Raw genomic sequence first — 25,502 nt, 5'->3', positions numbered from 1 at the left:
TCAGTGTGTACAGCAGGTAGTAGGGTGTCTTCCCAGCAGATGGAGTCAGGAGGCAAACAAACTTGCTCAAAAGGTACCACCAGCCGGCCGAGAACAGCTTTATTCTTTGTCCTTCTGTGCAAAGGGTGTTGCTCCATTAAATAAAAGGAAGTTTGACACTGGCTTTGAAGTTGCCTGGCTTACTTCTGAATGAAAAGTTAGCTCCCAGCGAAGCGGTTCTCAAGTGTTTTTCTTCCACCTACCGCTTTCTCTTACAGATTACAGTCAAATTTTACAGCTTGCCTTTAAGCTCACAGAAACCTGCATGCAAACCAAGCTGGCTGCCTTTCTCCAGCACAGGCCATGCTGAGGAGGGAAAGGAGCAAGGGAGATTTGTGCTGAGAAGGAGGTGCTGGGCTTAGCATGCACCAAGTTCCAAGAAAAAGGAACTCCTTGCCACTTTTTCCAGGACCTGATAAAAGAGTGCCATTAGATAATACCATCAAATAAACTTGTCCTCCTTGATACAGGAGGGGATAGGAAACCGTAATAAAAGTTGAGACACTCAAAGAATACTTATGTAAATCATCATCCCTTTATGATTCAAACTTTTGCTGTAGGTTTCACCCTTTATCCTTGCAGATAAATAAGGAGAAACAATGGAATTTGCTTTTATGAGCTTTCATAAAGCCACAATTGCTTCACAGCATTCTCTGGTAGGAACAGTGAAGTTAGGGGAGGTTCTCATTAGCTGTGCTAGGTCTGGAACCGTGGAGCAGCACCCCTATGGACTCACTGCAGTCCTGTCCCTCTTGTGCTACAGCTGTCCCTAGGTGGGCTTGGATGAGTCATGGTTCTAAGTGCTTGAGATGTTTGTGGAAGAGGAGCTGCTGAGAAGCAAAACCTTAAGCTGAAGCCTAGGGAAAGCAGAAGAATCCCCCTTCCTGTCGTTGCAGCAAAGAGGTAAAATAGAGAGCTTTTTCATGCCTGATAGCCTGGAATATTTTCTTTTCCAGAGGTTTGGGAGGGTGTGAGTGAGTGGATGACCCAATAGGTACAGATTGCTTTAAAAGATAGAAAAAGCAACTGAATTAGATGCATACACGTGATGGACTATTTATCAGTAGTTTCTTCCATAGTCCACCCATTTAGGGTTTTTTTTTATGTGTGTTGTTTGACTAATACTGTTCATTCTAGGATTGGAAAGCATCACATTTCAATGAATGGTTTTATGCTTATTTCAAAACAGATTGTATGTTGCTCTGTTTTCTTAGTGAGTAGTGTTCATTTGCTGAAGTATAAATCTGTCATCCCATAATCTGGAAATAGGTTTCCTAAGGTTTGGGTGCTTTTTTGTAAACTTCCATTTTGTTAACCATTACCTTGCACACAGAAGCAGCACTTTCCCATTTGTTCTGCTATAAGCAATTCTGTTGTGCCCCATGGGACTGCAAGCATGAGTAGTTACTATTTAGCATGTGTATAAAATACTGATCAGGCCTATAAATAACCACTGGAAAATTATTATCAACTGTACTTTGGTGGGTTTATTTCTGCTTGTGCTCAGGAGTCATTACAACACTGATTTCTGCACAAGAGAGGTGGCTAAGACAGTGGTTTATGTTGTGATATTATAGTGTTGCTTTGTACATGAAAAGTGAAGAAAGTCCAAACCTGGTTGCAAGATTTCAGTGATTTCATTCTGTTATGAGAGAAAACATTTTTCCATATAGTATGGAAAGTTGTTCATTTCTGTAGTTTGTCTTGTTTGCATCATCTTTTTTTTCCTGTAAATATAGTTTCTCTAACAGTAGTGCAAGTATGGATGTCACTTGTGAAAAAGGCACTGTCTTAATTTTCTTGGTCAGGTGCAGAATTTGAAAGAAAAATCCAAGTTCCCAGATGGACCTATAAGCTTTCCATGAATGGGTAGAGATGTTTTCTTTTTCAGATGCCTGCATTGCAAGCTGTTTGGAGGTGAACTATTTCCTATCACCATTTATCTGTCTTGGAATGGTGTACCCCATAGGAACTACCCAGAGCACAGTATCTTCAAATAAGAGTTTGTTCAGATTTAGTTTGTTTGAAGCATGGGAAGTGTGAGCATTGAGCTGTCTGCAAAAGACCATGGAGGCATGCTGTATGCTTTGATAAACAGATCATAAATAATGCATTTGAGTGAGAGCTACATTCAAAATTCAGATAAAAATTGGAAGGAGTAAAAGACATCATTTAAACAAAAATGGTAATAAATTCAACCTAATTCAGTTCAGAGTGAAAAGAATGGGAATTTGCCATTAGCTTTAGCATAAGTTGCTTCAGCACCTCTAAGGCTTCCATGGGAATATTTAATTCTTTTGCATACAGCTTTGTAACCATGACTTTGCATTCCTAGAAGTGACTTGATTGAAAACTCTGTGAATAGTTACAGCATTATCAGCAGCAGTGCAGGTTCCTAACCCTGACTGCTTGCAAACAAATCAGCTCTGTGAGGAGGAAATTCATGGAGTGGCTATACTTGCTGTTCAGGCCATGCTATCCTAACCAGATGATTTTCTTTAATTTTCAGAAAGAGAGGTCACTCTGGAATTGGGGATTTGAAGAGTCACAGGTAAACAGATTTATGAAGCTACTGCCAGTTGAAGAAGTCCATTCCAAACATGAAAGGCAACATCAGGAGAAGTATAGAAGTGCTCGAGTGGCTGGAAGACATATGAACAATTTAGACTAGGTTTATTGGAGGAACAGAACAGTGTTCTATTTCTATTCCTGAAGATATCAAGTCATGCAAGGTTTGTTTTTTTTAAGACAGCCCTTTCCAAAATTAAAGGTTCGTGTTTAATTTTATGTTAGCTTTGCTTGTAGAAATCTGAAAATCAAGACTTACTTGTTTATCTGAGATCAGGTACCTCATTAGAATGCTGTACAAATTGTCTTAATGTCACAATAGATTTATTTAAATCAGTTGCTCAATGTACAGTAATCTCAGTTTCTTAATGTACAAAAAAACCCGTGGGTAATTACATTTGTCTTCTTGCTTAAATTTCTAGTTTTAATTTATGTTATTTAATCTGTCTGAGTGTTGATTCCACAGTTCACATCTCAGGACATTCTAAGAGACTCTCTGAAACATTTTGAAATAAGAGGGGGGCAAAAAAAAGACACGTCTCTAAACGAGAATTTGTTGTCATTTTTTTAGAGGTTTTGTGTGGGTTTTTGGTTTGAGTTGTTTTTTTTTTTTTAGAAAAACAGTAATTAGGAGTCAGTAATTAGTAATTAGCAGACACAAAGGCAAAGAAATAGAAAATGAAAAATACAAGAAAATTAGTTGTATTCATGTTTTCAAAGAATAAGCAAAATAGAGACATTTCAGTTGTTAGTATTTATAATATATTCAATTTTCTATAGAAGATACTATTTTAATTTAGCAATACATGTTTTCATTAGTACAACACTCAGTAATTGGTAGCAAAAACACAGTGGGCTTTGCTTGCTCTGTATAGAGGAAGGAAAGGGAAAGCAAATAAGATAATGAAAATCTGGGCAATGGGAACATTTCCAAAGAGTGGGCACCTGATTCCCTCAGAATGAGCAATTATTTTCCATCTTCACTTGGAACTCAATACCCTGGGCCTCATTAAGCCAGTGTGTAGCTGTATATGGTTCTAGAGAGAATCTCAGCCAAACATCAAAAAGAGGAGCTTTTCAGGAGAACTAAATGCATCAACAATTGAAAGAAGTGTCCTCTCTGGTATATGTACAGTATATAAACCATAAAATATTCTAGATTACATGAATTTTCTCTGGAAACTATTTCAAGAGCCTTATGAAATGTCTACATCAGCATCCATATTTAATAAATCATACATACTTGTAAGCATCTTACATCACTGTAAATGTAATATAATGTGAAACATCAATGTAAGTTTTACATTAATTAATGAGTGAGAGTATTAATAATATTTAATAATTAATATGAGATTTTTCACATTATTTGGAGTTATAGGTAATATAACTCCAATACCATACCTGAAGGTTTTTAAACAGAGATTGAACGTGGCCCTTAGTGCCATGATATAGTAATTGGAGATCAGGGGTTGGACTCGATGATCTTGGAGGTCTTTTCCAACCCAATCTATTCTATGATTCTACGATTCTATAAGAATTTATCTATTAATATTCAAGACTAACCTATGTGTTTTCATACAGATAACATTTTCTATCTTTGAAAGAATGACCTGGGACCAATGTATTATTAAGGCTTTGCTTATCCCCTCAATATATGTTTTAAGTGAAACTAAAGCAGTGTTATAATGTCATATTGGTTTGGGAAAGAAAAGAGAACTTCAACCTCAAATCCTTACTCTGCTAGACAGAGATTTTCTATTTCTGATTAATATCTTAAGAAGTCTCATTGCTTAGAAAATATAACAGTAATAGACACATAACCGACTAAACCCCAGCTCTGGACAGTAAGTGTAGTCTTAATCATTCTCATTATCATAATTTGTTTGTCTAAAATTAAGTTCTACCCCCTCCAAACAAGTGGTGTGTAGAAATCTTGTGTTGGGTGTGAAAGTTCTCCCACAGCAACACAAGGAGTGACTGACATAGACTTGGGTGCAGAAATGTTTGCAGGATGGAGGTGTTAATCATGAACTTTAGAGGGAGACACTGCTGTCTCTGATCAGTAGAATGCCTACCAGTATTAAGACCTTATATGCATTCATGTACTTGAACAATGTGAAGGGAGGGGCCTGACACATATTTGGCCATAATGTCATCTAGTATAGGGAATTTGGGAAATGTTTCAGTTGATTATCAGTATCACAAAGAGATATTAGAGGAGAAATCTGATGGATTTTTTCTTAGATCTTTAAGATTAAATTTTCAGAATTAATTTCAAATGTGTAACCACCTTTATTCAATATTGAGGGACAGGGCAGCTGAATTGAAGAGGAAAAAGTTCAATGTTTTTGTCCAGATACATCTGTATTTCCTTTTAGCCTTTGCTTCTCCGTGACTCTGCAGTTTGTAAGATCTGTGGAGTAGGGACTAATTTTCAGTATTTCATCCAGCATCAATATTATAACCCATATTAGTCTAGAGGGTTTGACTAGCATGGGAACATGAGCTATTACTTTATAGTTAACCTTACTGTAAGGAATAGGGAGCATAATTATGAGTAGGTTTGAAAATATACAGCACGTACAGAAAGCAGGATGAGAATTTTTGCATCTCAAAGGATTTAAATTTAGATTCTGATGACAAAACAAGTAGGTGATTGCATGCAATTGGGGACAAATGCTATCCTGGAAAAGGGAAAGCTCTACAGAGACAAAATGTGTGCTTATGTTGATTAACATAACAAATTCACCTTCTCGTTTTGGGTGTTATTCTCCTCTCATTTCTCTTCACACATGCACACAAGCACAAGTACATATTTATTCCAGTAGTGTTATTAATTGAATATCTTTGACACTGTTTTTCCTGTAACAGCTGCCCATTTAAATCTTGGCAACCAAACTTCTAATAGAAACTAAACGTAGTCACTGAGGGTGAGATACTCAGAGATGACTGCAAAACACAGAACACAAGTCTTGAGGGAAATGTCTGAGCATAAAAACATTGCTTACCTTCATCTGAACCTAATTCAGTTTGTACAGCAGAGGCACAGATGGCTGTGTATGAGGTCTCCCTTAACTGCATCTCCTTTTCCCCTAATACATAAGTGAAATCACATGCAGGGGTCCTAGATCAGTCCTGTATTTCTGAAAAAGCACTGTAAGGCTGGTCCTTCTTCAATCAGTTGAAGCAGATGCATACACAGGCATGAGAAGTATCTGGCTTTAGAGGTTCTAGGCATTAAAATGTAACAACATCTCCCAGAGGAGTCTCATTTTCTCTGGCACTTTTTTCTGCTTCCATTCTTGATAAATTTTATGGCTTTGAGGTACAACCCTCTCCTTAGTTTTTATCATCATGAAGTCTTTGAGTTACTTATGTCTAAAATACTCCTCTGTGTTTCGTATTTGAGCACACTGCTATTAGAAAGGAAAAAAATATTCTGGAAAGGGAGGAAATGCAGGACCTGTCACCTTTGGAAGTCCAAACCAGTCATTTTAGCTACTGCTGTGTATCAAAAAGCGAAAGTATTAGAAGTTCTCAATCAGAAGACTGCTGATGCATTTCACTCTTGGCCTACAATATCTTCTCTATTTGTGTTCTGCATCTTGGCTGTGGAAGAAATTTGGAAAAAGGGTTCAAAGGTTTCTTTCAGGTATCAGTAAGTGAAAAATCTGAAATTTGTACATAAATAACAAATGTCTCAGCCAATAAATTGCAATTGGAAAGTAAATCTTCTGCTCTAACTTCCTGTATGGTATGGTTTTAATGCATTTTATTAAGCTGAAATATCTTTTAAACTGTTGCTTTTTGCTGGGATGTACTAAAACTAAAAATATGACATGCTTTCAGCACTGTTATTTTCTGAGTTGTGCTTCACCTTATAGGGTTTTAACAAGGTTCATCTTTTCAAATTCTCCATAGCCTGATTTTTATCACTTAACTTGCAGTTTTACAGAGTGTGAAAATAATTCAAATTCAGGCAGCAAATATACCCAGGACTCTCACCCCTCCCTACACCACTCACTCATACACATATACACAATTACATCTTTATTCTAGCAGTATTATTGATCCATTTGTTGTCTAGTTAAATCTCCCCAACAGAACTGTGAACACAAGTTAAATGTGAGCAGTGTTAGCTGGATATAAAGAAAGTTGCAAATCACAGAAGAAGATTTGAGAGAGATGTGCTTAAAATTTCTGGTCCTGGTTTGAGCACATGGTATGAATTCAATAGTTACAATTTCTGTATATTCTTTACAAAGAGGGAATTCCTAGGTCAGCATTAGAGGTGTGGTGGGACCAGTTTGAATGCGTATTAATCTAATGCAAATCCTGATCCTTTGTGCAGGCCACCATCATCTTTCTACATGGAATATCACTGAACTCACTTTGCCAGATGATTTTTCCTAGTGATTAATCAATTTTTTTAAGACATGGAACCTGGCTCATCCCATCACATTTCTCTACAAGGTTGGGTCCTTAGAAGCTGAGTTGGAAACTGATGGTCAGTAACTTGTAATAAATAAATAAAGTGTTTAACACTAATATTATTTCTATATTTATTAAACTGTAATGAAACCATCTATTTTTATTTTTAAAATAAATTGATTGATTAATTAAATAAATAAAAATTTAATTTGATTAATTTATTAAACCATAAAGAAACATTTGTGAGTTTCATTCTTTCTAACAGTGATTCTATTTATTGCAATAGCATTAGATGGTGTATGGTATGAAATATATGTCAGATGACACAATTCCTATTAAAGGTCTAGGATATTAATTTAAAGGTGTTTTCAATTCCTTCCAAGGAAAATCAGACAGGATAAAATTCCCTTTTTCCCAGAGTAGCTTCAGTCACACATCACCAGTATAATATATGTCATTTAATAACAACAAGGGCATGAAGGCCAGTGCAAGTTGAACTTATGCAAGTTCATTTTACTTCCCAGTATAAACTATAAAATGTTCATTATATATTCTTTTAGCTATTCAAGATTTAATAAAACTTTTTCCTGTAAGGTGAAGGTCTCTGCTCTTTTTGCTGTTGTTGCTTTATGTTTTGATTTTTTTCAGGACAAAGTTGAGAATGCAGCAGTGTTTGGAAGAGGAGACTACAGATTTTGTTTGATTTGTCATTTTCTTTTTTGAAGTTATTATGAAACTTCTAGAGATATTTGTGCCCAGAGGAAAACCATTATATGAAGATGAATTTTCTTACTGTAAGAATGTGTTTAGTTCAGATGATAAAACAGTCCAAATATTGAAAGCTTGTATAGTGGAGGGATGTCTTCCAAGTCTCTTGGAAAGGATTCTTTCCTCTGAGTTCACAACATTCAGGGCAGGAGGTAATCTTTTGATTCAGCAACCATTGCAGGGAAGATGTAACATCAGTCTAGTGAGGCAAAATGAAAAATGTCCAATTGGGATACCTTAGTGAAAGATGACGGGGATACTTTAATCGACGTCACCACTACATAACCTCTGAAAAAACACAGCACTTTACTTAGTTTTCTAAAAATGGATTTGTGTAACCGACTGAGAACGTTTGTTCAAGAGCATAACTTCTGCTATTCCTTTACATTTGTAGAGAAGGATGAAGAGAGGCAAGCAGAAATGCTGAGCAGAGGTTTACTATACTTTTGACTGTATTATGCTATTTCTAGGAAGCGGATGACAAAGTTGGTTGGATTTTTTAATATGAAACTGAACATATCTTACCAACTTGTTGAGTGTTCAGAGTAACTACGTACATGCCTTACTAGCTACTTAGCTACGTAACTAAAAGAATAGTTGTAACAAACAAATATTGAAGTTCCTAATTTCATAATTTGTTAGGATTGAGTAGTAGATAAGGAACCAGACAAAATACCACATTGAGAAGAAAGACCGTGAGGGAGAGGAATTTCCTCATATTCCATACTCTAGGTTTGTGGAATTTAGTTATTTTGTAGGTATTGTTGCCTTTTGCTAAAGTCGACTAGTACTTGTTTTCTTTTCAAGATATTGGTATATATATTTGTGGGGGGAAAAACAATAGCCAAAGGCCAAACCAACTAACAAAAAAACAAGGCCCAGAATATAAGAAAAGTACAGTTCCCAGTACCTCAGCCTGTCAGCTTCAACAGTATTCAAAGATTTTCCAGGCGTTGTACAATACAATATTGCTTTAGAAGTGTCTATTCCAAAGCGAGCGGACATTTTTGAAGCTTGATATAGAGATAGTGCAACATTAAAATTCATTTAGTTGATTTAAATGACACTTCTATTTTTTTTTTCCCCTTAAAATAATGGGACTGAGGACTGTATCAGTGATGTTCCTTGTTACTTACTACCAGATCTCAAACTGAGATTATACAGCCAGTCTCTCCAATCCTGATTCCACTGAAGCCCATGTCCAGTCTAACACTGAATTCACCGGGAACACAATGTATTAATCAGTCACCATTTTATTGCTTCATAACTTTGAGGTGAAATCAAAACACTTTTTTCTTGTAATTTCTAAGAGACATGATGATGTATTATGCTGCCTTGGCTCCATCACTCAGAAAAGTTCATCTGAAGTCCCAATTGTGCTGAATACTCACTTCTTGCTTTAGACACACTGACTTCCTTGAGACTCATTTAGGCCACACAAAAGGCAAGACAGTTCTCTCCATTATCAAAGCATTGTAAATTAGCTGGCAAAAAGGTTTAGAAATCATCCCAGTCACCTGTGTTTTCCTACTAGCCAGTAAAGGCTGTTGCACATTGAAGAGAGTGAATATTATGGCTCCCTGTTTATCTTCTTATCTGCTTTGGCTCACTGTTCTGAAGATCCTAATCTGTACATGTGATAAGGAATCCTACATGAGTCCTGTTCCAGGACCCTGAAAGTCCTTTACTGATTCTACTTTGAGAACTTTGGTTGTAGATTTTGGTATTTTTTTAAAATAAAAGTTTATTTTCTTCTAATTTAGCAGTCATAGATTGGAAACCCATTCCCTTTCATTTTTGTCTAAGATGTCTATAACATCTTTGTCATTGTATCTGAATTATTTTCTATTTAGTTGTCTTTATGAAATTTCCTTTCCCTACTGTCCTTTGAAGCTACTTGAGATAGATAAAAACAGTGTACTAGCATTGAGTAAGAGAAGCTGTTGGGTAAGTTAAGAATTAAGAGAGGGAAACTTATTTGTTCATGGCTCGAGTCTTCTTTTTTCCCTGCATGAAGATGATTTGTGATTCCTGACCCACAACTACTCTGTGTGTCCTGCTATGAGCAAAGTTAGTATGGAAACCACCAGGGAGAGCACAGCTACATCAAGGAGAGCCCAGAGGATGCTTCAGTCAGCCTGTATTTGTCTCTAGAGGTCTCCCAACATTTCTTAATTTTGATAGTCCAAATGTATGCATTCGGTACCTCTGTCAGCTGCCTTCAACATGTGCTCTCTCCCTTCCTGGTCTTCCAATCATGCCATGGCCCTCAAAATTAGCTGTGTAACATTTGGGTTTTATGGTTCACAGATACAATTCTTTCTTGTTGCTATTTAACATTATCATACTGTGTCAACAGACCTTAATACAGCTCATCTAGGAAGATTTGTTGTTACATTTATAGGAGCTATTTGGGGGAGAAGTACTGGGTAATGCAGTTTGTGTCATAATGGGTAAATCTGGTGACTGCAAATGAGTGTTTAATTGGTGTACTCCATGAACACATTTCCAAGCAAAGCATATGCAAAATTGAGTGATATTAAAATCTCTGTGCAGTACTTCTTCACAGAAAAATGGAAAGCCCACAAACATTTGTACAATGGTCTTGCTCTGCTCCTTATAGTATCTCAGAATATGTCAGCTGCAAAAACATCCATGCCAGGTTTCTTTCTTCCTCAGTGCTGATGGCTGCCTGACTGTCCCAGCTTTTGTGAATGGGATACAGAAGTGGTTTTGGGGGGTTACTCAGCCTGTTTCATATTGTCATTTTAGTCATGACTTCAAAGTGGCTTTGTCTAATTTGCATTAGTATAGTGAGAAGACAGATTCACTCACTGAATCAGGACCGTATAACACTTTCCTGTTAGCGTGATCCACGTGTAGACTGAAGCAGAATAGGATGGCATGCCATACCACCCATTCTGATGTGAATTTAGACCTATTTTCCCACTCTGTGGGAGGAGAATGTGGCCGCATTCAGAATGCCAGCAGGAACTCAGCAGGAGCTGCTGCCTCTCAGGCACAAGATAGAGGCAATCAGGTCCTTCCTGCGGATGCTGTGGAGCTGCTTGGTTTGGATTGCTTCCTCTCACGTCAGTGGGATGCTGTCGGTCCTGCCCTGAGGAAAGGCAGTGGGTCCTGGCCTGCAGCCAGCAACCTGGCAGCAGCCAGTAAGTATCTCTCATGCACCTTGCTCCTGGGAATGAAGAGTTTCCGCTCACTCGCGCATTTTAAACACCAAATGTAAAAGATTAAAATGGCCAGCCTTGTTTAAAGCAACCAGACCCTGAGGCATCCAGGCAATCAGAAAACCTTAAAGGGCAGTTAGCTAGGGGAGAAAGCTTCACAGGAAAAGCTCTTTGTGAAAACCTGCAGGAAAACAGGAACATACAGTATCTTGAACAAACAGTCAGTAATGCTGTTGTACCCCAGCTAGTGTCTGATAACTAGGAACCCCAGACTGAAGAGAGATTTGGTTATGTAGGGGAGTGAGAAAATGCTGTTTCTAAATATCTATTCAGATTCAGTAGAAAATTGTCAGAGATTTGGAGGCAATAGGGTTTTTCATAGGGTACAATGTGTTATGAAGAAAATTAATTCCCAAGTCATTAGTAAAGATGCATTTTTCATATGATAAGTCTTTGAAATCATATAGTATTCTTCTTGAAATGTATATATTGGATATTTTAAAGAATGAAATTTGAAACTTGTTTCAGGGCTAATTTTGTGGCTAGAAATGTCTTGTATTTTTTAAAACTTTCATTAAAATATTAAGAGGCATGTGATCATGGTCATTTTTTGTTTAATGAAAATAAATCAAAGCATTCCTTGTTTCCAATTTTGGTTGTTAACTATGTTTTAAAGTAGATTTTTTTTTTTCTGAGTGAATGGATTTGTGTGGGCACTTTTAACTTTTGAATGAGGCCCCTAAAATTTGTAGTATTTGTTTTAACTTAGGGAAAATTTCTTGAAGAAAAATGAAATTATTGAAACCATTATGCAACAATGGGAAGAAGCTGTTGAGTCCTTTTTAGCAAGGTAACTGTAGGAAGGAATTATTACATTTTCCTGTTCATTTAGCTTTCAAATATCAGACCCAGATGGAAAGCAAGGAGGACCATGGCTGTGGCCTTAAATGAGACAGTAGCTTCTTTTTGAAGAACTATATTCAACCATCAAACAGCAGCTGGATAAAAAACAGATCAACAAAAAGCTGTGAGAGTGATCAGTCACTCAACAACAATGGGCTAAGAAAATTTAATGAAATTTTTTCAGCCTAAAAGATACTGAGAGAAGATGTAAGAGATCATTAAAAAAGGCAAGCAGATTATGGTCACTTACTTGCTGCAGGTAAGAAATAAGATATCATGGCCTTACCTTTAAATAACCAAAATTTAAGGATGGATATCAGGAAGCTTTTTTGGTGGTAAGCAGAGTGAAGGAGAGGAATAGATTATCTGTGTGATGTCACAACTTTCTCACTGGAAGATCTGAAGAACTGGTCATACAGTCCAAAATAGTTTGTACTGCAGGACAGTCTTGTCTCCTATGTCTGGTTAAGCCCTTGCTGTGCCCAATTATCTCAGACAAAATAATCCTCATCTCCTTCCCATTCCATACCTTGTTTTGGCTTATGTCCAGATTCCTTTCAGTCTTATTTTTTGGTGATCTGCTGCAGAAAATAGACAGAGACAAGTTTGAACTGAGAGCCAAACTGGTTGGTATCATGCTCCTTCTTACAGAGGAAGAGTAGAAAACCCCACATCCCAGCACAGCATTTGTGCAGCATTTGTACCCCATAATGTAACTGCGTGGAGGGGACAACTTACTGTCAGTTGTAGCATCAGACACCTGGTACCACAGGTATCATTCTGACCCACCAGTCCAGAAGGCAAAATACTGTGTGAGGCTTTGACAGCCTTGGGTTGCTGTGATTGGAACAGAAAGCAGGTAACCCTGTGAATTTTACAGGTGCAAAACTTGCCTGAATAAGGAGACACTTGGTAAAAAAACATTTCAGATTCTCCTGCTGCAATGCTGCCTCTTGAGTGCGAAATGAATTAATTTTGACAGTACCAAAGGAGGTGGGAAGATAGGCATTGAGCTGCTTAACTGTTTTCCTCTCTGCTCCCTTTCTTCCCCTTGGAAAGCTCATTCCTATCCACTAGCTTTAGGGGGATTAATATGTAATGTATTTGCATACTTGCAGTGGCCTCAGTCTCCTAAGGCCCTTGGAACTGTCTCCAAGGACTTTCTCCTTCACTGTCCTCCTTACTTCAGGAGTTGTCTCTAAACCTAGGAAATTCTTGAGAATCTAAATTGAAAAATCTGTGTCAAAGCAGTAAAATGCTATCTTCAGAGCTAGTGTCAGGATCTGCTGTTGGAGACCCCTCCAAAACCAGGTTAAAAGTAAGGCACTGAATAAGGCACTCATATCAATTTTCTCATTTCCTAACTATCCTTTTAAAAACAGGTCTGAGCACTTTAGACAAAAGAAAAAAATCATCTGCCAGCACAATTTAGAAAAGCTGATGACTTTAAAGACCTTCAACACAGAGCTGCCACTGATAAAAACTTGCTGTGACTCATCTATGCTTTGTGTGAGAACAAGTAATTTTGCTGCTTACTTTTGATTACTGGCTTTGAAGCCATCTTCCAAAGGTCTGAGAACTGTTAAGGTGTGAATGCTAAAATGGGGATCTATTACTAGAAAAACTGCTTTTCAAGGAACGGTTGATAAAATTTAAAGGATAATTGAAGAGGCTCAGGTCCATGTACAAAATAAATGGCCCATTTTTTAATCTTGTTCTACTGTAAAGAAAAACAGCACTCAAGTTCAGGGCAAAAACAGGTGAAGAGAATTTATTCACTTACAGTTATAAAGGGTTTACCCACTTCAGTATACAAAGCAGAAGAGTTTATCTGCTTGCATGTTCAGTATTATGTCAAAGACTAAAGCAAGAATGTTAACTGAGTAAAGTGATAAAAAAGCTCCAGAAAAAAAGGTTTTCCACATCAGTCAATATATATATATTTGTAAATGTAAATACTATATATATATTTGATATATGAATATATATATAGTAACTCCATCCTAAACAGAAAAATACAGCCAGATACAAGCAGGACAGACAGTGGCAAGGCATGGGTGCCTTGGTGGACAGCAAGTTTAACACCAGTCAGTATGTGTCCTTGCAAGCAATAACCTGCAGATTAAAGAATGGGCTGATTGCTGAGAGGCGCTTCTGAGGCCACATCAGGAGTGCTGTGTCCAGATCTGCCTCTCATATGATGGGACTAACAAGTGAGGGAATGACAAATTGGATAGTCCAGCAGAAGACTGGTAAAATGGTCTGGGGGTGGAGCACTAAAGGAGTGCGTTTTGCTCAGTCTGGAGTAGAGAAGACTATGGAGAGACCTGATATTTGTCTTTGACTACCTTAAGGTGTGTTACAGAGAAGATGAAACCAGACTTTCCTCAGATTGGCACAGCAAGAAGACAGGAGGCAACAGTCACAAGCTGCAAGAAGATACATTCTCAAAGCCTATAAGGAAGATTTTTTTCATGGTGGAAGTGATTCAGCACTGCAGTATTTTTCACAAAGAGGTTGTGAAGCCTCCAACCTTGGAGATCTTCAAAACTCAATTAGTTGGGACTCTTCACAGTCAGGTCTAAAGTGGAAATTACACCTCCTATGAACAGTCCTATGTCATTTAGACTGTTTTTGAAGATGCTTGTGTTGAAGACTCCACTATCTCCCCCTAGAACCTATTGCAGTGCTTCCGAAGCATTTGAAAAAAATATACTCATAGCAATTTGTACATTTTGACTGGACTAAATTGGGTTCTAGAAATATTTGTAACGTTTACATTGCAACTATGACAATGCCTACCAGCCAGACGGTGAGACTGAATACACTGTATTTCTTATATCTGAGTTGGAGGAAATGGAAATGGCTAAGCATTTAAATCATACCAATGCATTATCTAAAGTAGGAGTTAGCAGCCTATTCCTTTCTAGAGAATGGATATGTATTCCAAACACCTTTGGCAGCCCCTGTAGTAAAGATTTCCAAAATCAGTGATAAAAATAGATATGGCTGCAGAACATATGAAATTACTTCATAGCTGTAGTTCCCCATATCTGTTTTTGTAAGACAGGTAAGAATATACATGAAAATACATTATTCCTAATTAATGATATTCTAGGAAGTTAATTGCCACAAATCCATTGTTGTATTGCCTGAAGTTTTTTATACCCGAACATTTATGAAGAACCCTGAAAGTTCATGCTTCTGATAAAAGCCATAGAATCTGAATCTTAAACATTACAGTTTTGTCCTCTTTTTTTTTTAATTTGCTATTGTGTTAAGTGTAATCCCAGCATCTATTTTTGTTTTTTTCCCCTAGGAGTACTAACCAATTTTTCATAAACTCTGAATTACAGCTAATTTTGAACCTATTTCCTACCTCCTAGCTCACCTCGGTTTTGTTTTTGTTTTAAAAGCAATGTTGATCAATTTCTTTCTCAATAAGAATGTTTTTTATTTGTATCATCATATTTGAAACATTATTTGTTCCTTTGACCTCAGTAAGAGGCATATCAACTCAGTAGTCTCCAGAGTTTCATATCCACCATGTATGTTGAAATGCCTTTTTAAACAACACAGAAATAGTGTTGAACAGAAAACAACACCATATAGAAAGTGAGTATATGAAGTGTGCATCTTCTTTAAACATTAAGATCTATGTTCATCAGATAGATACATGAATTTCACCTCTTCTTTTCTTCCAAGTCTCATTTCTACTGTTAATGACTGTGGCTGAAAGATTTTTGTCTGTAGTCACTAAAAGGACATTGTTTTTGCAGAGGATTGAGTCTCATCTTTTTAGAGGCTCCAGTTACTGATTAAATTCAGTAGTATCATTCTAAGAAATAAAATACTTATATTAAGAATGGCAGAATCAGGTTGTCAGTTCCCAACAGAAACCAGATGGTTGATTTTTTTTGCTTGACAAACAGATCTCTGACACTCCCAGCATTTTGATCATTATCCTAGTCTATGGCTCAGTCCACTCTAACATCCCGTTGCCATGCAAGATTATGAGGTTAAAGTCACCCTTCACAGGTGTATTTTTGACTGTTCATACAGGGTAATTTATGAATTGCTGCCACAGAGCTAGTAATATGAGGAATTGGTAAATCTAAAACCAAATCTTACCTCTGCCTGTTGTACTAACTCGTAAAATGTTTTTTTGTAAGGCTGCTACATACCTAGATTTTACATTTCTTGGAATTGTTTTCATGAACAAGCACAGGTTGAACCTAAATTTCAAATGTGTACTAAGACTAAATGCAAATAAAACTTACAGTCTTCAAAATTACAGCAATGCAGGTGTATCCTATAAGCGGTGAAAAATACTTCTTATAAGGTAGCATTTCTATACTTCAGAGAGAAACTGAATAAACAAGTTTTGTTTTTTATTCAGAATCCTCTCCCCTTAGTTTATAGAAGGGCTGAAGAGGCTCCTCCGTGGCTTTTCTGAGGGCTAGTTCTCCTCTGCAGCAGAATCATGCTCTACAGCCACTCTGGGAAATGAGTGCACTTGCGTGGAGAGGCAGAGATGTGTGGAGGCAACATTTCTGCAGGTTTTATATTTCAACCCTCAACACAACCAAGCTCAGGATAAAACTGGGAATTACACTGATTATTTTGGGTGTTACTAAAGTTAATTCAACACGACTGGATCTCATTTCCCATAAGAGTTGCATGAGTCAGACCTGTCAGAATGAAATATATATATGTATATAAGGCATTTTTCCAAACAAATTGATTTGACAGTGATTGTCCAAGTCAAAGCATCACAGATAGGACACCTCTAACCTGATTTTTAGTGCTTGCCTCTAACAAACATCCTAGAAAATTAGTGTTTCTCTTACAACTTGTGAAAGCAATATTGTGGGTTGATGCTGGCTGGACATCAGGTGCCCATGAAAGCCACTCTGCCAGTCCCTCCTCAGCTGGGCAGGGGAGTGACAATATAACAAGAGGCTTGTGGATTAAGATAAGGGCAGGGAGAGATCACTCAGCAGTTTTGTCATGGGCAAAACAGACTTGATTTGGGAAATTAACTGAATTTATTACCAATTAAATCAGAGTAGGATAATGAGATGTAAAACCAAATCTTAAAAATGCCTTTCCTCATCCCTCTCCTCTTCCCAGGCTTAATTTTATTCTTGATTCTCTATCTTCTTCGCTCAGCAGTGCAGGGGAATGAGGAACTGGGGGGCTGGAGTCAATTCATGACACAGTTTCTCCCTCTGCTTCCTCCTGAGGGGAGACTCCTCTCACTCTTGCTCTGCTCCAACATGGGTCCTTCCTGTGAGCTGTAGTCTTCAGAAACAGAATGCTCCAGCTCGAGTCCCTTCCATGGGACCACAAGTCCTGCTAACAAATTTGCTCCAGCACAGAGTCGTGTCTCCAGAGGTCCACAGGTCCAGCCAGAAGCCTACTCCAGGGTGGGCTTCTCATGGGATCACAACCTCATTTGGGCATCCACCTGCTCCACTGTGGGTTCATCCACAGGCTGCTGGTGCATATCTGCTCTGTCATGGACCTCCATGGACTGGGCTGCAGGGGAACCGCCTGTCTTACCATGATCTTCGTCACAGGCTGCAGGGGAATCTCTGCTCTGGCACCTGAAGCACTTCCTCCTCCTCCTTGTTTACTATAAATTTATATACATTAAAGCTCTGATCTGACCCATTTCAGACCTACTTTCCAATGAAATAAGTTGCTCACGAGAGACCCCTGACATGATCTTGATTAATGATAAACAGGGCTACCTCTGAGTAACTAGCATGTAGGTAGTCAGGGTTCTTTGCATAAGGACTGTGGAGCCCCTTTGACAACAGGTTCATTTAGGTTTATGGTCTTTTTTTCAGAGTTGATTTAAGGTTTTGAGCTGTTCCTCACTTTGATGTAGGCATTCTCTCTCATCTCAGCTTTATGCACTGATTCACCTCTTAGATTCTTCAGACTGAACACAGACTAAAAGGCTTAACTAAAAGATTTTGATTTATTTCAGCTTTGTGTGACTTCATTAAGGAAGTAAGAGTACTTGAGCTGTGGCAGAATCCTGAAGACAACAATGCTGCCCAGAGTCATGCTTTTACAGTCTGGCTTTTTGCTAAAATGCTTAGGTCTATCAATAGAGAAGTAACTGCTCTGGTAGCAAAAGTCCCCTTCTCCTACCAAAAAAAATTCTCTTTAGTTCATTATGGGATTTGTACCTGTTGTTAAGCAGGTGGTGCTGATGTGCTACTATTACCAGTAGCGTAAGGCACATAGTTTGACCCACTGATGCTTGTGATACTGAAGGAGACATTCACAGCACATAACTTTGTGATCAGAGATCTTTCCATGGCCCTGGCTCTATCTAGCCACCTCCAGTTTATTGATTATCAGTTAATTTCACGTTACTCCTCCTTTCCCCACAAGTACTTTTGAGCTTTTCTCCATGCTACTGTTCTCTAATGAACACTCTGCCATTTCAGTTTCTATTCTGTCCTTCAGAATACTGTCATCAAACCCCATTCATCACTTATTTTTTTTATGTTCAGGACATGCTACTATCTCAAGTAAATAGAAAAAAGTAGCGTAATCAAGAAAACATTAAGAAAAACAGCCCCTATACAAATCTGTAAATGTCACTGTATTTTCTTTTGCTTCAGAAAATTTACCTGCAGCTGGTGCTCTCTCTTCATTATCTCCATTATAGTGTGCTCTGAAAGGCCAGTGCCCATCTTTGCTGTGTCAGTAAGTCATCTTGTGTATCTGAACCTTGAACCTAGAAAGCATTTAAGAGTTTGGCCCTCAGTCAACTTTGGGATCTATGATGTCTTAGGTATTCAGTCAGTAATAAGGTGCTTTGCAAGATCAGCAGTGTATAAACAGCAACTAATGCTGTCTGTCTCTCAGTCTCTGTCTTTGCCTTAGCAACCAAAAATTACTTTGAAGGGTATTTTATATGTGATAAAGATGTGAAAACTGTTAATGCATGAGCCAGTCAGGTGGACATCAAAGGATGCTTCTAGCTTGTTTGAGGTCTTCTGTGTTGATGATGGTGAGCTGCAGTTACAATGAGAGGAAGTGAACTGGAACAGCAAAGAGTGTGAGATGCCTGAGCATATTTTCAGAGAATCACAGAACATGCTGAGTTAGAAATGACCCATGAGGGTATCAAGTCCAGCTCTTACCCCTGCACAGGACCACCCCCAAGAGTCACACCATGGGCCTGAGAATATTGTCCAAATGCTTCTTAACTCTTTCAGTCTTGGTGTTGTGAGCACTTCCCTAGGGAGCCTGTTCCAATGTCCAAACACCCTCTGGGGGAAGAAACTCTTTCTAATATCCAACCTAAACCTCCTCTGACACAACTTCAGGCCATTCCCTTGTGTTCTGTCACTGGTCACCACAGAAGAGATCAGAGCCTGCCCCTCCTCTTCCCCTCACAGGGAAACTGCAACTGCAATGAAGTCTCCCCTCAGTCTCCTCTTCTCCAGGCTGAACACAACAAATGACCTCAGCAGCTCCTCATATGGGTTCCATTCAAGACCCTTCACCATCTTCGTTGCCCTCACTTGGACAGTCTCTAACAGCTTAATATCTTTCTTATATTGCAGTGCCCAAAACTGCCACAATAGTCAAGGTGAAGCTACCCCAGTACAGAGCAGAGCAGGACAATCCCCTCCCTCGAGCAGCTGGTGATGCTTTTCCTGATGCCGCCCAGGGCACAGTTGGCCCTCCTGGCTGCCAGGGCACTGCTGACTCATATTCAACTTGACATCAACCAGGACCCCCAGCTCCCTTTTCACAGCACTGCTTTCCAGCATTTAGTTCCTCAGTCTGTACAAACATTTGGGGTTGCCCCATCCCAGATGCAGAATCTGGAACTTTCCCTTGTTGAACTTCCTATGGTTGGTGATTGCCCAGTCCTCTAATTTGTCAAGATCTCTCTGTGGGGCTTTCCTGCCTTTGAGGGAGCCAACAGCTCCTCTGAGTTTTGTATCATCTGCAAGCTTGCTTAGTCTCCCTTCCAGTCCTGTGTCCAAGTCATTTATGAAGATGTTGAAGAGCACAGTGCCCAAAATGGATCCCTGTGGAACCCCACTAGTGACAGGTCACCAGTCTGATGTCACTCCATTCATTATTACCCTCTGTGCTCAACCTGTGAGCAGTTTCTCACCCAACACATGGTGTGTTTATCCAGCGGTGTGCTGGACATTTTGTCCATAAGGATACTGTGAGGGACAGTCGAAAGCTTTATTGAAATCCAAAAATTTACATCAACTGGCATCCCTTGATCAACTAGATGGGTTACCTTGTCATACAAGGAAATCAGGTAGGTTCCCTAAAAGAAGAAGGTTTTAGTTTCTCATTTTGTTAGCCCATTTCTCCACCTTGTGTAGTATTTAAAGTACTTAGTTAATTCCAACCAAAATTGACAGTGGATAGGATGTTCCACAACGTTAAATTCTAAAAACTCTAGTGAAGACCAGTGTCTGGATAGACAGGCAGGATCCAAATTGATCATACCAGTGAAGAAACTGATGCCTTAGTTCTGTCAAATATAAATCCCTGAGAGGTGCAGCAGACCATTTAGCAGCTTTAGCTGGGATCTGTTGCTACCACTGACTGTAGACAACTGGTGGTATATTTTTGATAGTTCAGCCATGGAACACTGAAGAAGAAATACATTGAAGGAGAAATCCTTTGAAGGAGAAATCCTTTAAAGGAGAAACACAGTAAGGTTAATGTTGTCTTTAATTTCATGTTGTTACTGCTGTTTTTATTGTGGTTCCTCTAAGAAACCTTCTCCATAGTTTTTTAATACCTTTGACACAGATACCTTTGAGAATGAGATCTGGAAGTCAATTAGCTAGTGGCACTGAATTCTACCTATCTGGATCTTAATGTGGAATCAAATCCTATTCAGCTGTATGAGTTAAGTAAATGTTTATGGTACTAAGAACTCAAAGTTTTGTAATAAATATGTCACAAGATATTCTCCTCTGGGCAGTATGCAGTATGGATATACTTTCAAAGGGCTGGAAAGTCTTCCTATCCACCTGAATTTTTTAAATACATAGAGTAGAATGGAAAGGGATTTGATAACTTGCAACATAGTTTTTACAGTGTGTCACAGGTTTGTATAACCTATGCTTTTGTGCAGCAGAAATGGTGCATGCAGTAATTCAGTTTTCTAATTGTTTTCAGAATGTGTTAAAGGAAAAAAAACCCAAACACTGAGATTCTGGCTTGTCATACACATTGCTGATCCGTACCTGTAGTCACATATTCAATATATTAATTCTAATGTGCTTTTCCAAGTATGGAAACTAGTCTGCAGCTTCTAGTATGAATTTTCACTCACAGCACGGGCCAGGAAGCAACTGACCACTTTGAGGAGGAACAGCAGAACAATGACTCTTTTGCTTTTAGAACAACTTTGTAGGGTATCTGCTTTCAATTAACTTTGACATTTCTGATAACATTACCTTGGCGGTTTTAAAATCTCTCAGATCTAAATGATTGTTGAATACTGATGTCAATCCTCAAATAAAAGCTTTCTAACTTCATTTAGAAAAAAGGTCCCAAAGTATTTATATTTATGTACAATTTAGCTTCTGTCATTGAGCAACCTCGTCTAGTGGAAGTGTCCCTGCCCATGGCAAAGGGGTTTGGAACTTGTTGATCTTTAAGATCCCTTCCAACCCAAACCATTTTACTATTCTCTGGTTTTCTGATATATTATCAGAAATATAATATTATGCCATACTACCTAAAAGTGGACTGAGTGGTATTCCTCTGCTGAGGTACAGTCATACCTAGACTACATTATTGTTCCTGCCTGTTTTCTTTTCAGTTTTTTGAATTACTTGTTTAATGACATACAAATGCAAATGCCTGAACATTTATTGCAGAGGAGAAGTTATTTTATTTCAGGGGTCAGGGGATTTTATTATTTTGTTTTGTTGATTCATGAGTTTATGTATGCATTAACTAAGAACAAATATTTTATTACCTGTTTGTTCCTTACGTGTTGGTTTATTAATTTTTAATTGACTTTATATCTCAGAGGTATTTGCTTTGTTATAATGTAAAAGATACTGTGAAGCAATTTTCACATTATATCAATTTGCTCTGGTCTATCTTTGGAAAAATCAATAAAATGAGGCGAAAATAAAGGCTATGACTCACTGGGTGATATACACAGAAAAATGTCACTTTTGCAATCCATTTTTTAAAAAACGATTACTTAAAAATTCAGTATGACTTGATCTCTCAACAGATCTAAAATCTTGCTTGGTGAACACTCACATTGTCACAGGGAAATTCCATGCAAACCACCATCCCACAGTATTATTGGAGCAGAATGCCCCAGTGTCTCTCACTCAGCTTTAAGCTGCATTTCCATGGAAGGAGTTTTCAGATGCTGCGAGCTGACACTAATACCCAAGAGGTGAAAGCCTCTCTCTGCTCTGGAAGCTCAGAGTCTCCTCTGGAAGGTTTCTGTCCTGCTGCTGAAGGGAAGCTGGGCCGAGAGGGCTGCAGGGTGGATTGATGGTGTCTGCCTGCATCATCAATCCAACTACAATGCTGCTGGAGCAATGTTTGCTCATTTTAAAAGTCACAGGCATACTTGGTGTGGGTTTTATATGGATGAATTTGCTGCTTGTCTTTCCATGGAGTGAAAAGTAATTTAATTTTTTCTTTTCTTCCAGTTATTAAAATGAAATGCATATTTTATGGCAAGGCTGTGGGATCCTTTCAAAATTGGTATTTTTCATCACAGCTCATCTAGATGCATGTTGCTCCTAATAAAACATTGACATTTTACCTGCTGGAGTGTTTGTGGTCTTCAAAAAGTCAGACTCATTGGCTCTTGGCCGCTCTTTAGTGAAGCACAGCTTGCCCTTAGATTGGTATTATGTGTAGTATTGTTATTATTATCATTATCATTATCTAACATGATTATTGCTACTCAGACATGAGACTCATCAGATCAGCTGTATTAAGGACTGTCTATCACAGAGTAATGTAAGATCTCTGCCTCCAAATATTCTGCACTAATTAGATGTTTTAACCAAACTTTTTGTTTTCCCTTTCAAAGAACATTATGCTCCAAACATTAATGATCCACAGATACTTTGATTCCTGCTTTGATATCTTAGAAAGCATTCTCCTTTCTGATTTCTTGAACTAGTTGTTGGCCTAAGAATTGCTTTCCTGTTCATTTTCCCTGTGAAGGGTAAATTATTTCTTCATATGTCTGTCTTGTCCCACAGGCTCTTCTGTCATCAGGTATTCACAGTAGGTTTGTATCTCTTCTCCTTGATCCAACAACTAGGCTTCCTGTAATTTCTCAAATTTTGCTTTAACGAAGTTGATTACCAATCAAGAATGCAAGGAGTATAGGCTGTGATTAGACCCATGGAGGTCAGACCCACAAATATAAGTGTGCTTAGACTATACTTGTGTAATCAAGATACTCTATGAAACATCAAGTAGATCTTAAAACAGCAGTGGCAATTTCAGTGAGAAACATTCTATGCGCTATTAAAAATGCTACAAAAAACTGTCTGATATAACACAGCAGCTGCTCCATTTTGCTCCATTCTGCTCCTGCAAATTTTAAAAGAGATTGTTACCACTGAGGAAATAGAGCAAGAAACAAAAATTAGATATAGTGAGTTACCAGCACAGATTCTCTAGATTCAGCATCATTGATTCTGGATGCATTTGTACCTGCTTTAGTATCTGTAACAGAAGTATTTTACTCAGAGTCCAGGTGAGATGGGTTTTGTTCAGAAAGTTAAAAGAAACTGAGTGGTATGGAAAATAAATGTATGGTCACCGAAATTACTGGGGACAATACCTTACAGAAAGATCTGCTTTGTAGACTCTCCAGACTGCAGTGACACAGCCCTGTCCGTGTCAGAAGTGCCTGCCTGGGGAATGTGACCTTATGAGCAACTGCTGGAGGAGAAAATGGGTACAGCAGAAATGCCGCCTCTAGTTCTGCCCTACGAGAGGATAAATGAATTCAAACTGGCACAGGTAAATAGTTGTTAAAACGTGAGAGCTCTGAACTTTTTAACTTACTTTAAAGCAAAAGAGTGTATTTTATACCCGTTACTGCCTCAAAAATATCACAATGGTAACTACCTAAGAGAAGGGAAGTCATAGAAAGTAAGAGAAAAGAAGGGAGTGAAGATTATGCTTTCCTGTGCTAACTGAATTTGTTATAACCATCTGTGCTGAAAGAAATAATCTAGAGATTCATGGAGGATTGGTACAGGAAATTAATGAAAATACTAAGTAATTCTGGAAATACATGGTATTTGAACTGTGTATTTCTAAGTGGTCTCTTTATTTTCTACATGTCTCAAGTTTCTATTCTGCAAAAGGTCTTTATCCTAATTAAGAGAAGGAGTAATAGTTATATGTCTTTGAACCAAATAGGAAGTATGTGCAATGCAGAATAGGATGCTGTGATTTATATTGTTTTTCTCTGCTGCAATTTTATTTTAGCACAAATCCTTGATTCTGGGTTGAGTGCTTTGTGATACACTGTACTGGAAGGAGCTTTTTAAATAACATTACTCTTTTGCACAGTAAAGGAGTATATCATACATGAACTCTTTTTACATATTGGGGAATTTGGTATCTCAACAGGTGTTCCAGTCTCATATTTCTTCAGCAAAGGAAAAAAATTTCCATTGTAATTGAAGTATGAAAGTTACAGGTCATCCATAAGGCAATCCTAAAAATTCTCTTTGTGAGAAGAAGTATTTAAATGTTTATTGTCACATTTTGTGTTCTACTTTGTCATGCTTTTGTGTGCTTCTGTGTTGCTTCCGGATTACACTGTTGTAAAAGTAAGTCACGAAGTCTAAGCCTTCATTTCAGTGAGTTATGGGGATATATATACACATTACAGTCAATATGGAAATTCAGTAAAAAAGCAATTACAGATAAGCATGTCTGCCCAATTCTGCTTGCAAGCTGTAAATAGCTGATCAGAGACTTATTTCTCTGGGTGAACATCTAGTGAGTCAGACTCTTTTCTTACAGTTAATTATTGTTAGATGAACCTCACTCCCTAACTGGAGTGAAAGCATCATTCCAATTTGATAACACCTCAAACCTCTGCTTACCATTTTGTGCTGGTTTTGACCGGGGTAGAGCTAACATTCTCCACGGTGCCTAGTATGGGGCTTTGTTGGTGGTTGATAACGTGGAGATGTTTTTATTGCTGCTGAGCAGTGCTTACGCAGAGCCAAGGCCTTTTCTGTTTTTCAGACTGCCCCTCTGGCAAGGAATTTAGGAGTGCTTGGGAGGTTGGGATGATACACAACCAGAGCAGGTGATCCAAACTGACCAAAGGGATTTTCCATACCATATGGCATCATGTTCATTATATGAAGTGGGGGGAAGATGGAGGAAGGAAGGGACACTTCTAGTTAATGGCATTTGTCTTCCTGAATAACTGTTATATGTGATGGGGCCCTCCTCTGGCTGAACACCTGCCTGCCCTGGAAAGCAGTGAATTAATTAGTTTTGTGCATGAGTTTTTTTTTCTTTTAAACCATTCTTAGTCTCAACCTACAAGTTTTACTTTGATTCTCC

At 38.2% G+C, this 25,502-nt stretch overlaps 1 long non-coding RNA gene across 2 annotated transcripts; it reads left to right on the top strand.

The window, feature by feature from the left end:
• The first annotated feature begins 150 nt into the window (after nt 1–150).
• Nucleotides 151–23,920, top strand: LOC126639661 (uncharacterized). 2 transcript variants are annotated; one of them, XR_007628856.1, is made up of 3 exons: nt 151–942; nt 2,549–2,771; nt 23,773–23,920. It is a non-coding gene; the product is annotated as an uncharacterized LOC126639661 (long non-coding RNA). The 2 variants fall into 2 exon arrangements; XR_007628855.1 differs by lacking the exon at nt 23,773–23,920 and adding an exon at nt 6,959–7,544.
• Nucleotides 23,921–25,502: the final 1,582 nt, after the last annotated feature.

The sequence above is a fragment of the Myiozetetes cayanensis genome, unplaced genomic scaffold (genome assembly GCF_022539395.1).
Source record: "Myiozetetes cayanensis isolate MyiCay16 unplaced genomic scaffold, myiCay2020 scf1, whole genome shotgun sequence".
NCBI classification, from domain to species: domain Eukaryota; kingdom Metazoa; phylum Chordata; class Aves; order Passeriformes; family Tyrannidae; genus Myiozetetes; species Myiozetetes cayanensis.
This window is presented reverse-complemented; position numbering and strand designations above follow the sequence as displayed.